Genomic DNA, 12,316 nt, shown 5'->3' on the forward strand with positions numbered 1-12,316 from the left:
ATTGTATGTATGTAACACATCTTCTTTAGCCATTCATCTGTCGATGGATATTTAGGTTGCTTCTGAGTCTTGGTTAGTGTAAATAGTGCTGCTGTGAACACTGGGGTACATTTTTAAAACTATTTTTAGTATATTTTTAGGGCTACTTATAAACCTAAATATGCTGAATTGATGTCCTATAAATCAATTCAGAGTAGAACTGATTGTTTTAGGTTTTAAATGTTTATTGCCAGTTCTACAAAGAGGTTAGCTTTGAACAGATAAAATGTTTATGATATGTCTATTTACATTGCCTTGAATGGTTAAGGACTGTTCATCATGGCATAATATTTATCCTTCAAGACATAGCTTCAAAGGCCTGTGCTTTATAATTTGATTGTTACTGAAGCCAGAACACGGGTACAGGTGTTAATTATTTACCCCAAATCTATCTCTCTCCTTTTTCTTCACTAAGAGAATCTTGATTTTGCTGGCGGATGTCCATGTACCCCGCTGAAAACCTTCATTTCCCAACCTCCTTTGTAGACAGAGGTAGCCACAAGACTAGCTTATTGTCAGCGCCAATTTAAAGTATGATCCTTAAAAGGGGAAGACTCAGCAGGAATGTGTTCTTTGGCCTCCTCCCTCCCACCCCATCCTCTCTTTTTCTTGCCAAGAATACAGATGTCATGAGCTCCTGTGGCCATTTTCTAGCCACGTGGCAACTTTGGGAATGAAAGCCATGCTCTCTGCAGATGGCAGAACAAGAGAGAGAGAAGGAGACTTAGAAACTTGAAGCCTCTAACTGGCCCTGGACCCCTTTCCTTTGGACTTCTTGTCTTCAAACTACACGAGGAAAAAAGAAACCCTCACCTTCATCGAATAAATAGGTGTGTGTACACATACACACACACATATCCATACAGCTTAGCACATTCTTTGACTAATATAAGGTGTATACATATACACACACATATATATACAGACACACTTCATAAAAGTCTGTGAATATTAAGTAGCAAATTTTCTCTCCTTAAAAAAATGAAGAATTTTGATAAATTCAGCAAATTCTTTTGAAAACGAGTTATTAAACAACCTGTTTGTAAAGTATCATCAGAAGTATGTATTAGTGGTTAGCATAGAGATGATAAATTCTTGCAAAAATTCCCAGTTTAGAAGTTTTAATGTCCTTTGATATTTCCTTTCACTTCCCTCTCCTGCAAAACCTTATTCCCAAGAATAACCACTTGCATCAGTTTCCTGCTGATGGAACAAATTACCACAAACATCGTGGCTCGAAAAAATCCCCCACAACTTTATTATCTTACAGTTCTGGAGGTTGGAAATTCAAAATATGTCTCTCTGGGTGAAAATCAAGATGCTGCCGGGGCTGAGTTCCGCTCAGGAGGTTCCAGGGCAGAATACACTTCTTTGCCTCCTGCATCCCTGACTCCCTCCTCTTTCCAAAGCCAGCAAAGCCGATCCAGCCTTTCTCACACCTTATTACTCTGACACTGACTCTCCTGCCTCTCTCTGTCACTTATAAGGACTCTTGTGATTATACCTGGACCTCCTGGATAATCCAAGTTAATCCTCCCATCTCAGATTCTTGATTTAATCCTATCTGCAAAGTTCCCTTTGTCCTGTAAGGCAGTACATTCACAGGTTTGGGGGATGATAACGTGGATACCTTTGAGGGAACATTACTCTGTTGACCACAGCACTATTACAAATTTGGCATGTAATCAAACCAAGTCCATGAAGACTTTGGGGTAACTTGTTCAGTGACATTGTATTTTAAATATTTTATCAAAATGATATTACTTACTGTTCTGAAACTTGCTTGTTTTCACTTAGCCACGTGTGATGTACAATTTTCCACGTTAGGATAGATAGATCCAGTAAGGAAATATTTTAAATAAAAATCTCCTGGAATTTTGAGGTGTTTTTTCTTTTCTGATGAAAAAAAATGAAAAGAAGAAAAAAATATTCTGCACATCCGTCTTAAGGCTAACTAAAGTGAAAAATGACAGTGAGAGTTTCACAAGAAACATTCTCATCCATTTGCATATTACAGGTGAATGTGCTATTTCATGAAGCAGTTGATAAACCCAATTGCATCAGTTTGTCCTGTGTGTTGTGTTGAGTTGCTCAGGTGTGTCTGGCACTTTGCAACCACATGGACTGTATCCACCAGGCTTCTCTGTCCATGGGGATTTTTCAGGCAAAAACACTGGAGTGGGTTGCCACACCCTCCTCCAGGGGATCTTCCCAACCCAGGGATCAAACTGGGGTCTCCTGCATTGCAGGCAGATTCTTTACCAGCGGAGCTACCTGGGAACCCTGCTTTCAGTTTAGCTCTTTTGAAATCTTGGAAGCTGTCTGCAGGGGACATTTGTGGTTATTTAACTGCTTGGCACTCATTCCTCTTGCTGATAGCATTTGAATTCCCTTGGAAAATTACCACTTCCCAATGGATAAAGTTTGTTGGGATTAAAATAGGTGTTCAGCCCACCTCTTAGCCAAGGATGGCACAGGACCTGAGCTAGACCAATCACATTTTCCCCTCTCTAAAATCCAAATTTTGATCAGAGTTACTTTGGGCTATATATTTGTATCCCTCCCCCCAATTCATATGTTGGAACCCTAATCCCTAATCTGATGTTATTTGGAGATGGGAACTTTGGGAGGTAATTAGGGTTAGATGAGGTCATGAGAGTTAGGTCCTCATGATGGAATTAAGAAAGAAAGCAAGAAAGTGAAGTCGCTTAGTCGTGTCCGACTCTTTGCGACCCCCAGAACTGCAGCCCACCAGGCTCCTCTGTCCATGGGATTCTCCAGGCAAGACTACTGGACTGATTTGCCATTTCCTTCTCCAGGGGATCTTCCCGACCCAGGGACTGAACGTGGTTCTCCCGCATTGCAGACAGACGCTTTACCCTCTGAGCCACCAGGGGAGCCCCCATGATGGGATTAGTGGCTTTATAAAAGGAGGAAGAGAGAGATCCCCTCCCCCCTGCCCTCTGCCCACAGACCAAGGAAAGACCACGTGAGCACACGGTGAGAAGGTGACCGCATACAAGAAAGCCTTCACTGGGACCTGAATCAAAGCCTATACCGTGATCTTGCACTTCCCAGTCTCCAGAACCATGAGAATTAAACCTCTTCTTTAAACTACACAGTCTACACAGGTGTTTTGTCACGGCAGCCTGAGCAGGCTAAGACACAGAGTGATGATTAAACTGAAAATGGCTGATATTCATGCATCATTGTGGCAACTCCAAAAAGATTAAAAGCACGAGGGAGTACTCAGTGAAATAGAAAATGCCCCTGAAAACACCTGTGAAGCAGGTCTCCAGAATTGTATTTAAAAAATGTTAAGAATTGTCAGTCCTGCCTTGTTAAGAACTATTTTGGTGAGCTCTCTTGCTTTTATCATTGGGATTAAAAGGTCAAGGCCGTCCTAGGAATGGCTCAGGTACTCCTGAGGACACTGAGCTTCAGTGTGACAATTCAGGGAGATGTGTTTGCTACTGCACCTGAGAGGTGGTGCCCACCTACCTCTGTAATCTGGAGCCAGGCCAGCAGTGTTGGATAGCTTTAGTCAATATCTAAGCTGGGAGAGGGGAGAGCAACAGGGAAGAAAAACCCAGGAAGGGCGCTTCCATACCCGAGAAATCTATGACTGAGAAATCCAAACGGAAAGGTAGCAGAAAGCTTTGCCTAACTAAACACTGACTTCCTAACTATTTGATCAAATAAACAAAACTAAATGCCAGACATTCATCCGAGTTATTGGTTGTAAACACCAGACACCTCACTTGATTTACCTTTAGAACAAAAGAGGAATAATGGGAAAGATATTTATTAGGGGAGCTTCCAGAATAGAGGGAAAGTGGGGATGGTTAAGCCCCCAAAGGCAGTGGAGGCCAGAAGATGGCAGTGGGGACCTCAAGCACTGAAACCAAGGACTTGAGGCTTTATTTCACCTGTCTCTGCAACTTTCAGACCCTGATGCTGGGAAAGATTGAGGGCATGAGAAGAAGGGGATGACAGAGGGTGAGATGGATGGATGGCATCATTGACTCAATGGACATGAGTTGAGCAAGCTCTGGGAGATAGTGAAGGACAGGGAAGCCTGGCATGTTGCAGCCCATGGGGTTGTAAAGAGTCAGATACAACTGAGCAACGGAACAACAACAACTCCACCTTGATTTCATTCTTACTGACTCAGACTTTCTCCATGTGGTAGAGTTCCTCGGTTCTTTCAGGCATCATCACTAGGAAAGGAAGGGCTTCCCTCCACCTTTGTCTCTGCTTAGAAAACCCGGGAGAAGACCTCTAATTGGTTTCACCTCCATAGCCTCTTAGAGCTATCACCAAAGACAGTGTATAATACGTGAAGATTAACAACATTCCTGTCACTATGAAGAAAATCAGAACACTAGCTCCCAACATGGGGTTTCTATGTAAGCTACCTTCTAGAGGAAATACTGCATGCCACACCAAAGCTAAAATGTCTGAGTCTGTAGAGCTACTCTTTGAAAAAATGTAAAGGATGAAGATGTGTATATGTGTGTATCCATGTATATGAAAACTCTCCTGTAAAATGAAAGATAAATGGGCCCTTATAACCTAATATCTTAAGAACAGAAAATCAGGACCCTGCAGTTAGAATTTCCCACATGGCTGACATGCAGAAACAACAATTCTTTCCAAAAAATGGGGAAGTTCTCATCAGAAGAAGCAATAAACAATATTAGGTAGACAAAAACAATAAAGTTTCAGGGAAGCCCGGCTGTGAGCAACATACCAAGGATGATGTTTGGGTGTTCAATATGCCTGTGTGAAGAACAAGTCTGGATATCATTTGGTTTCAGAAATTCACATTTCATCAAAAGTGAAGACAAATGAAATGGGGATTTATTCAACAAATATTTGTATAGTTTAAAATGAGCAGAGATTGTTTATTTGTGACTCTTGACCACTCTCTGGCTTTCAAGACAACACTGACATTTTCTTCCTCTCTGTTAATGTGGACATTCTTCTAAATTTGGCTTAGCAATATCACTTCTGGAGTGTTTTATACTAAGCGCAGGAGATGAAGGAAGATCTACCATACACTTGGGCTTCCCTGGTGGCTCAGATGGTGAAGAATCTGCCTGCAATGTGGAAGACCTGGGTTCAGTCCTGGAGAAGGGAATGGCTACCCACTCCAGTATTCTTGCCTGGAGAATCCCAAGGACAGAGGAGCCCGGCAGGCTACAATCCATGGGGTTGCAAATAATCGGACATGACTGATCGACTAAGTTTCACTTTCAGCATACACTCACTCCAAACATGGGGTTTCTATGTAAGTTACCTTCTAGAAGAAATACTGCATGCCATACCAAAGTTAAAATGTCTGAGTTTGTAGAGCTACTCTTTGAAAATATGTAAAGTATGAAGATGTGTGTGTGTGTGTATGCATGTATATGAAAACTCTTCTGTAATGAAAGATAAATGGGCCCTTATAACCTAATAGCTTAAACAACTTTCAAAGAAAAAATGCCTATTAAATTTGAATTATGATGTTTATTTCTCCTGCATCATGAAAATGTTGATTTCATTAATCATTGTAGTTGGCCAATGATACTGATTTCAAAATAATCCCTTGATAGTTGACAGCCCTGCCAACTCTTTTCATAGTTATTCAAATATTCTTCTTCTTATGGTATAAATATGTATTCCTGCATATTTTTTCAATGTTCAGTTTCCTCATTCTTTATAAACTAGTGAAAATAACATACTTTAAAAGCTGTTCTTTTACTATTACTACAAATAAGTATTACTTAGGCAGGCCTATCAACTAAAATGGTATTACTTTCTCAGCAAAATTTTTTTCATAGCAAATAACAAATAAATATAGGTAGGCAAACTTACAGTGAGAGCTCGCATCTTTGTCTGGGTTCCCCCAAAAGCAGATTCTGTGAGAAGCACTGGACTCTGGGTTGTTTAGCTGGTCATCACAGAAAGCTCGAGGATGGACTGGGCAAAGGACAAAAGAGAAAGAGGAAAGCTGAACATGTGCATTAATGAGCAGACTACCCCTTTGGACAGCTGGGGTTCAGCACCTCTGGGGGGCCCAGAGAAATCGGGTAGAACACATCCCAGAACTAATTCACTGGAGGGTAGGGAGGTTGGAGCAGTTATCTTCATGAACTTTATTGGTTAAGGGTTGATCTTGGAGCCCTCCAAAGACTGAAAGTAGCAGAGTTAGAGAAGCAGTACTCTTCCCTGCTGTGGCTGGTCCAAGGCCATAATCCGTACCCACCATCTCTCCCTTCTGCCACCTGTCCTGGATTTCTTTCTCTCAGTCAGTACTTCCACCGATCTAAGTTGCTTGCTGGTAGGAGGACCAGACCTTCATCTCTGAGCAGCGGAGTCCTGGTCATCTCGCCCTTGTCAGGCCCTGGTGTCTTCAATCACCCCTTTAGCAAATGCAGATGCACTGAGTGTCCTGGGAACCCTCCCAGGAGGCTTTGTACTGTAGCTTCAGTCTCACGCTGTGAACTGATCATTGGATGATGTACTTGCATCATTCTCTTTCCTCAATGCTTTTGGCCAGTGAACAAAAGCCAGACACCTCTTCAATTCCTAGGATTACCACAATGCCCATTACTTTCAGGCATAGCACTATTGCACGATCAAAGCATCTCCTTTTACACTGATCTCATTCCAGTATACCACAGGTGCAAGTTTGGGTAATTATGATTCTATGAAGTGCCAGGGTTTATCATCACCCAACTTACCACCATCAGTGGGGTTTCTGTTACCTCCACATCATTGAGAATATACCCTCCAGGGCCACTTCCACTACCTATTCCCTTAGTTTGGGTTCCTCCAAAAGCCAACTTTGAGACAAGGCCTTGGGCACAAGGAATTTATTTTAGAAAGGATTTCAGGAAGCATGAGAGAGTATGGAAGATGAGAGAGGAAAAGGAGAAAATCTAATCTAATCGAATTGAATTGAATTAATAAATACGAATAGGCAACTTGGGCTCAATTCCACTGGGGAGTTCTGAGACACCATGAAGAATGTCTTATAATAATTCCACCAAGGTATGGGAAAGTTAGCTAGTAACCCACTGATTCCGTTCTTCATTGGGTGAGAGGTGTCAAATGCCCAGAAATTCTAAGATACCTTATGTAAGGGCTGAGCAAGTTTTTTATGAAACCACAGAAAATCCTTGATTATAGAGGCAGAATGATGCAGGTGCTTTTGTTGAGAACTTGTCAGTATTTTAGACAATGTTCACTGCAATTATAGGTCAGCTCCAAAGGGGAGTTGGGACAGGACGTAAAGACTGTCTTTTATGCAATCTGTAAAGACTGTCTGTTATGTAATCCATCTGAGAAAACCAGGAGGAAGTCCCTGTTAAACATGGTGGATGGAACGTGTGCATTTACCATGCCTCCACCTGAAAGTCTCTATACAATGACTGACAAGGAGTAGAAATTTATTTAGAAAACCTGGAAGGATCAAGAGAACAGAAGAGACAACAGCAGATGAGACCTAACAACAAAATGTTGGAAGACAGAAGGCAGAAGGATGAGTGGTAACAAGGTAACCGAACAGCAAGAGAGTCTGCCTTGCTGTGGAAACCATCAGAAAAGCAAATAGATCCCTACGAGAGGACCCTGGAAAGACTTGGAAATAGTTGTTACCTCTGTGTGAAGGAGTTCAGGGTGGGACTGAAAAAAAAGAAAACTGTAGTTAGAGGCTAAAACTCCTCTCTTCTCCTGTGCAAGAAGGGGCCAAAAGTGTCACTGGCCAGCTGGCAACAAGAGGATACATTTCTGGGAAAATGAAACCAGAGAGTGTTCAGAATGAATGATACCACGTTTGATAGAAGATGGGAGTAAGACTGAAAAAACCCCAGAGAGCTCCCCTCCCCCTCCACTACGTGAGGATGCGTGTGAAGAGGGCAGCCTACGAACCAGGAAGTGGGTCCTCACCAGAAGCTGAATCTGCCAGCACCTTGATCTTAAACTTCCCAGAGAAATACATCTTTGTTGCTTAAGCCACCTCCTCTCTGGTATTCTGTTATAATAGCCCAACTATGACAGTGCCTCACTCTTTGATATGAACGGACAGTCAAATATCACCAGACGTGTGTGGAAAGTCTAATAAAATATGGAGATTAAAACAAATGGACAAAGATAACTTGGGGCAAACAAAGACAAATAGTCCTTTGCGTACACGTTCAAAAATAGATACCATTGAAAACAAATTTACTAATGACCTTAGGAATATAAAATATTGCATCCATGAAATAAGAGTATGATGGTAAATGAAAAATTAACATCTCAAAAGGAAAATTTTTAGAGTAAGAAATAGCTGCTGGAAAATAAAAGTAGGATGAATAGTAGGAATAATAGAATCAATGAAAGGGCTAGAAGATCAGTCTTAAGAAACTGAACCAGGAGATGAAAAGAGATGGAAAAATGGGACGGCCAAGTGAGTTAGAGCATCAGATCAGGGGACCTGTCATTAACAATAGGCTTTCAGGAAAGAGGAAGTGTAGTAAACAGAGGAAAGAAATTACGGGAAAAAAAAAATGGTTCAAGACACTGTCTTAGAGATGAAGGATATGAATCTCCAGGTTAATAGGCTCATGAATACGAATACAATGGGTGGGAGAAGATCACCTCCTGGCTTACAGTCATTTTCCAATATCTATGCCCTCATGGATATTCTGGCAACTCATAGTAGATATTTATTCCAGAATCCTGACCTCTCAGCTCCTTGACCTCTTTTCCTTCAATTATTTGTTTAATTAATTCCCACCATTTTTTTCAGGGAGCTTCTCACTACTCACATCCTAGGCTTGATCAATACCAAATAACCACACTGATATTAACTTGATATTCAACTGCAAGCTTTCCTGTTTTTCCAATTCACTCCCATTCCCATCCTGACTCCTAAAATACTTCAAGTCCTTTAGGACCGAAAATCAATAAATCTTATCTGACCACTTTTTCATCTTCCCTCGTCCCCCTCTGGTGCTTACTTAACTTAGACTGCACACTCTATCATTATAAACAGTCCTTTGCATACACGTTCAACTCTCTTGCTCTTCTGTCCTTTAATTGTATTTTCTTGACAAGAGCCTAATGCTGGTTTGAATCAACTTTCTACCTTATATGGTCTCACATGCATGCTACTTAACACAGGTGGAGGAAAACCTGTTGTATCCATGCTAGGTGGTCCCATTTTAAATTCATCACCACTCACCTCCCATGAGCCTTTGGTACTAGTCAAAATCCCATCATATTTTCCTAGTCTATTTATTTAAAGTCCACTCTCCTACTTTATTTAAAGTCCACTCTCCTACTTTATTTCTTGCCCCATCCTCCTAAAGGACTGTTTGCATCTTCTATATACTCCCCTCTTCCATGCTCTTTTCAAGGTGATGACCAGGGGACTTCCCTGGGGTCTGTTCGTTAAGACTCCATCCTTCCACTGTGGGTTCCATACCTGGTTGGGGAACTATGATCCCACATGCTGTGTGGCATGAACAAAAAACAAATAAAAGAAACAAAGGTAGTGACCTTGCTTCCTATTTCTCTGAGAAATCTGAAATCTGCAAAGTACCCCTGTTCATTCTCACCACCACATTGACTTGCATCTCTTGGCATATTCTACCTGTGTGTAGACTGTCCAGGCTCTGAGCTAAAATAATCTCTGTACTTTCTGTTACCTTTTAATAACTCTTCACATAGCCTAGTCTCCATCTTTAATTGGCAATGCTAAATTTTGAAGATGTACTTGACACAAGTATTACATCAACAAGGTGTGCATCCCCCTTGTTTGTGGTTGCCAAGGGTTATTTTGCATAATTGAGACTTACTAGGCTGAAGAGAATTTAGGTAAACACTGGCCAAGATGACTGGGAGTAAAAAATAGAACACATTAAGGTGTGGAAAACCATCCACACGGGGCACGTGAACCTCCATTGTACCTGCTTAGAGGAAAAACATATAAAGAATGTGTGTGTGCTAAGTCGCTTCAGTTGTGTTTGACTCAGTTGGACCCCATCCTAGGCTCCTCTGCCCATGGGATTTTCCAGGCAAGATTACTGGAGTGGGTTGCCATGCCCTCCCCAGGGGATCGTCCCAACCTAGGAATTGAACCCGTATCTCTTAAGTCTCCCGTGTTTTCAGGCTATTTCTTTACCACTAGTGCCGCCTGGGAAGCTAGTGTACTAAACCTAAAACAAATCCTCTAGATATCATCCACTTGGCTCACATTCCAGCAATGGTCCCTTTTCTCTCCTGTGTCATTAGTTTTTTTTCCTCTGTTGGATCACCCTCACCAGCCAACAAATGTGCTATAACACCTTTCATTGAAAAATTAAAGCCCTCTTCCTTACATCACGTCTCTGCTCCTCTTTAGGACAAAATGTAAAGAGTTATCTCTATTTCTGCTCTTCCACTTCCTGTTGAACACTGCAATAATGTTTTAACTCTTGCAGGCAGATCTAATCAAAGTCACTGATGATCTCCACCTTGCTAACTCCAAAAGTTAATTCTCAGTCTTTTCTTAGTCAATCAACTAGCAATGGATCACCCTCTTCTTGAAACTCTCTTCTGGTTTTCTTTCTACCTCTCTGATCACTCCTTCTTGGTCTCCTTGGCAGACTCTTCTTCTGATCTTGACTATATTGACATGCCCCAGAGCTCAGTCCTTAGACCTCTTCTCTTTTCTGCATTCCCTCTCTCCTTTGCTGATATCACCAACTTTGTCATTATTTATTTGCTGATGACGTTAAAGCTTAAACATCTAGTCTAGACCTCTCCCCTTAACTCCAGACTCCTGTATCCAGCTACCCACTTGAGATGTCCATTCAGGTGTCCAGTAGGTATCTCCAAATGAGATATCCAAAACTAAGCCCCTCTTTTTGCTACAGACTTCTCCATTTCTGCATCATTCCTTTCCTTCCATTTGTTCAGGTAAAAACACTGGTGTCCTATTTGACTCCACTCTTCCTTTATCCCATTTACAGCCATTAGCATTTCCTATTAGCTCCACACTCATAATCAGACGCTAAACACTGTTCAAAGCTTTCAGCGCCAGTACCTGGAACACACTTGGCTCACTTCCTGCAACCACCCCCTAACTGTTCTCCCTGCCTCTGCCCTTGGCTCTCTCAGTCTTTTTTTCTACAGAGCAGTCAGTAGAGTATATATGCTTTACACATATAATTCAGATCATGACATTTCTCTGCTCAAAACCCTTCATTGCCTCCCCAACTTATTCAGGATAAAAGCTAAATCCTTATAAAAACTTCCGAAGCCTGATATAATCTGGCCACTGAGTACCTCTTGCACTCCACATCTAACTTCTCTCCCTCTTACAAGTTCTGCCCCAGACTCCACAGGCCATTACTGTTCCCACCTCTTGCCCCGTGGGCTCTTTACACTGGGTATTCATTACGTGGTAGGTGCTTCCCTCAGTGGCCCACTCCCTCACTTCCTGAAGATCTATTTTTTTTAATGCTTCAAGCAAAAAGCAAAATATTAATAGCAATGCCTTTATGAGACTGAAGCACTACCTACTGTGCTAATTTGGCGCCTAGCGATGCCTTTATAAACTTTGCTGGAAAAGACTCCCAGTCTGTAATTCTCTACATATCTATAATATTCATCAAGCTTGAGGGTAGACATGATATTTTAAGGTAGGCAAGGTCTCAACAAATTTCCCTTCTATTTCTTTTTCAGGAAGTTCCTGGAGGATGTGCCCCACCAATGTGATATAATAACCTGAGAAAGAGGAAGCGGGGCATCCAACAGTGGAGAGAGGCAGTGGGAATTCCCAGGGTGATGGTGACCGGAAGTCCTGAGCACTGGCTGTGCAGCCAGCCTAGAAAGAGGACAGAGGTCTCTGGGAGGAAAGCACCAGAGGGGCAAAATGGAACTGCGAGGTCGCCTGATATATTGCATCATGATAAGGAGAGGGATGCAGTTTTCCAGTTTGGTGGTGATACATGAGAGCTCCATAGAAAGCCAGGGGCATGGTTTTCTGCAGGAAAGAAAACAATTGGGCAAGAATGATAAAAAACATTCATAATATTCAACATGCCTCAACTGGTAACAGTTTTTTTCATGATTTAATTTTAAAATGTGTAACAACTGTATTGGAAGGATGTAAGAAGAGTGTAAAGGGTTTCCCAGGTGGTGGTAGTGGTAAAGATTCCACCTGCCAATGCAAGAGACCCAAGTTCAATCCTTGATCAGGAAGATCCCCTGGAGGAGGAAATGGCAACCTGCTCCAATATTCTTGCCTAGAGAATCC

Source organism: Bison bison, unplaced genomic scaffold (assembly GCF_000754665.1).
Source record: "Bison bison bison isolate TAMUID 2011002044 unplaced genomic scaffold, Bison_UMD1.0 scf7180017864184, whole genome shotgun sequence".
NCBI lineage: Eukaryota > Metazoa > Chordata > Mammalia > Artiodactyla > Bovidae > Bison > Bison bison.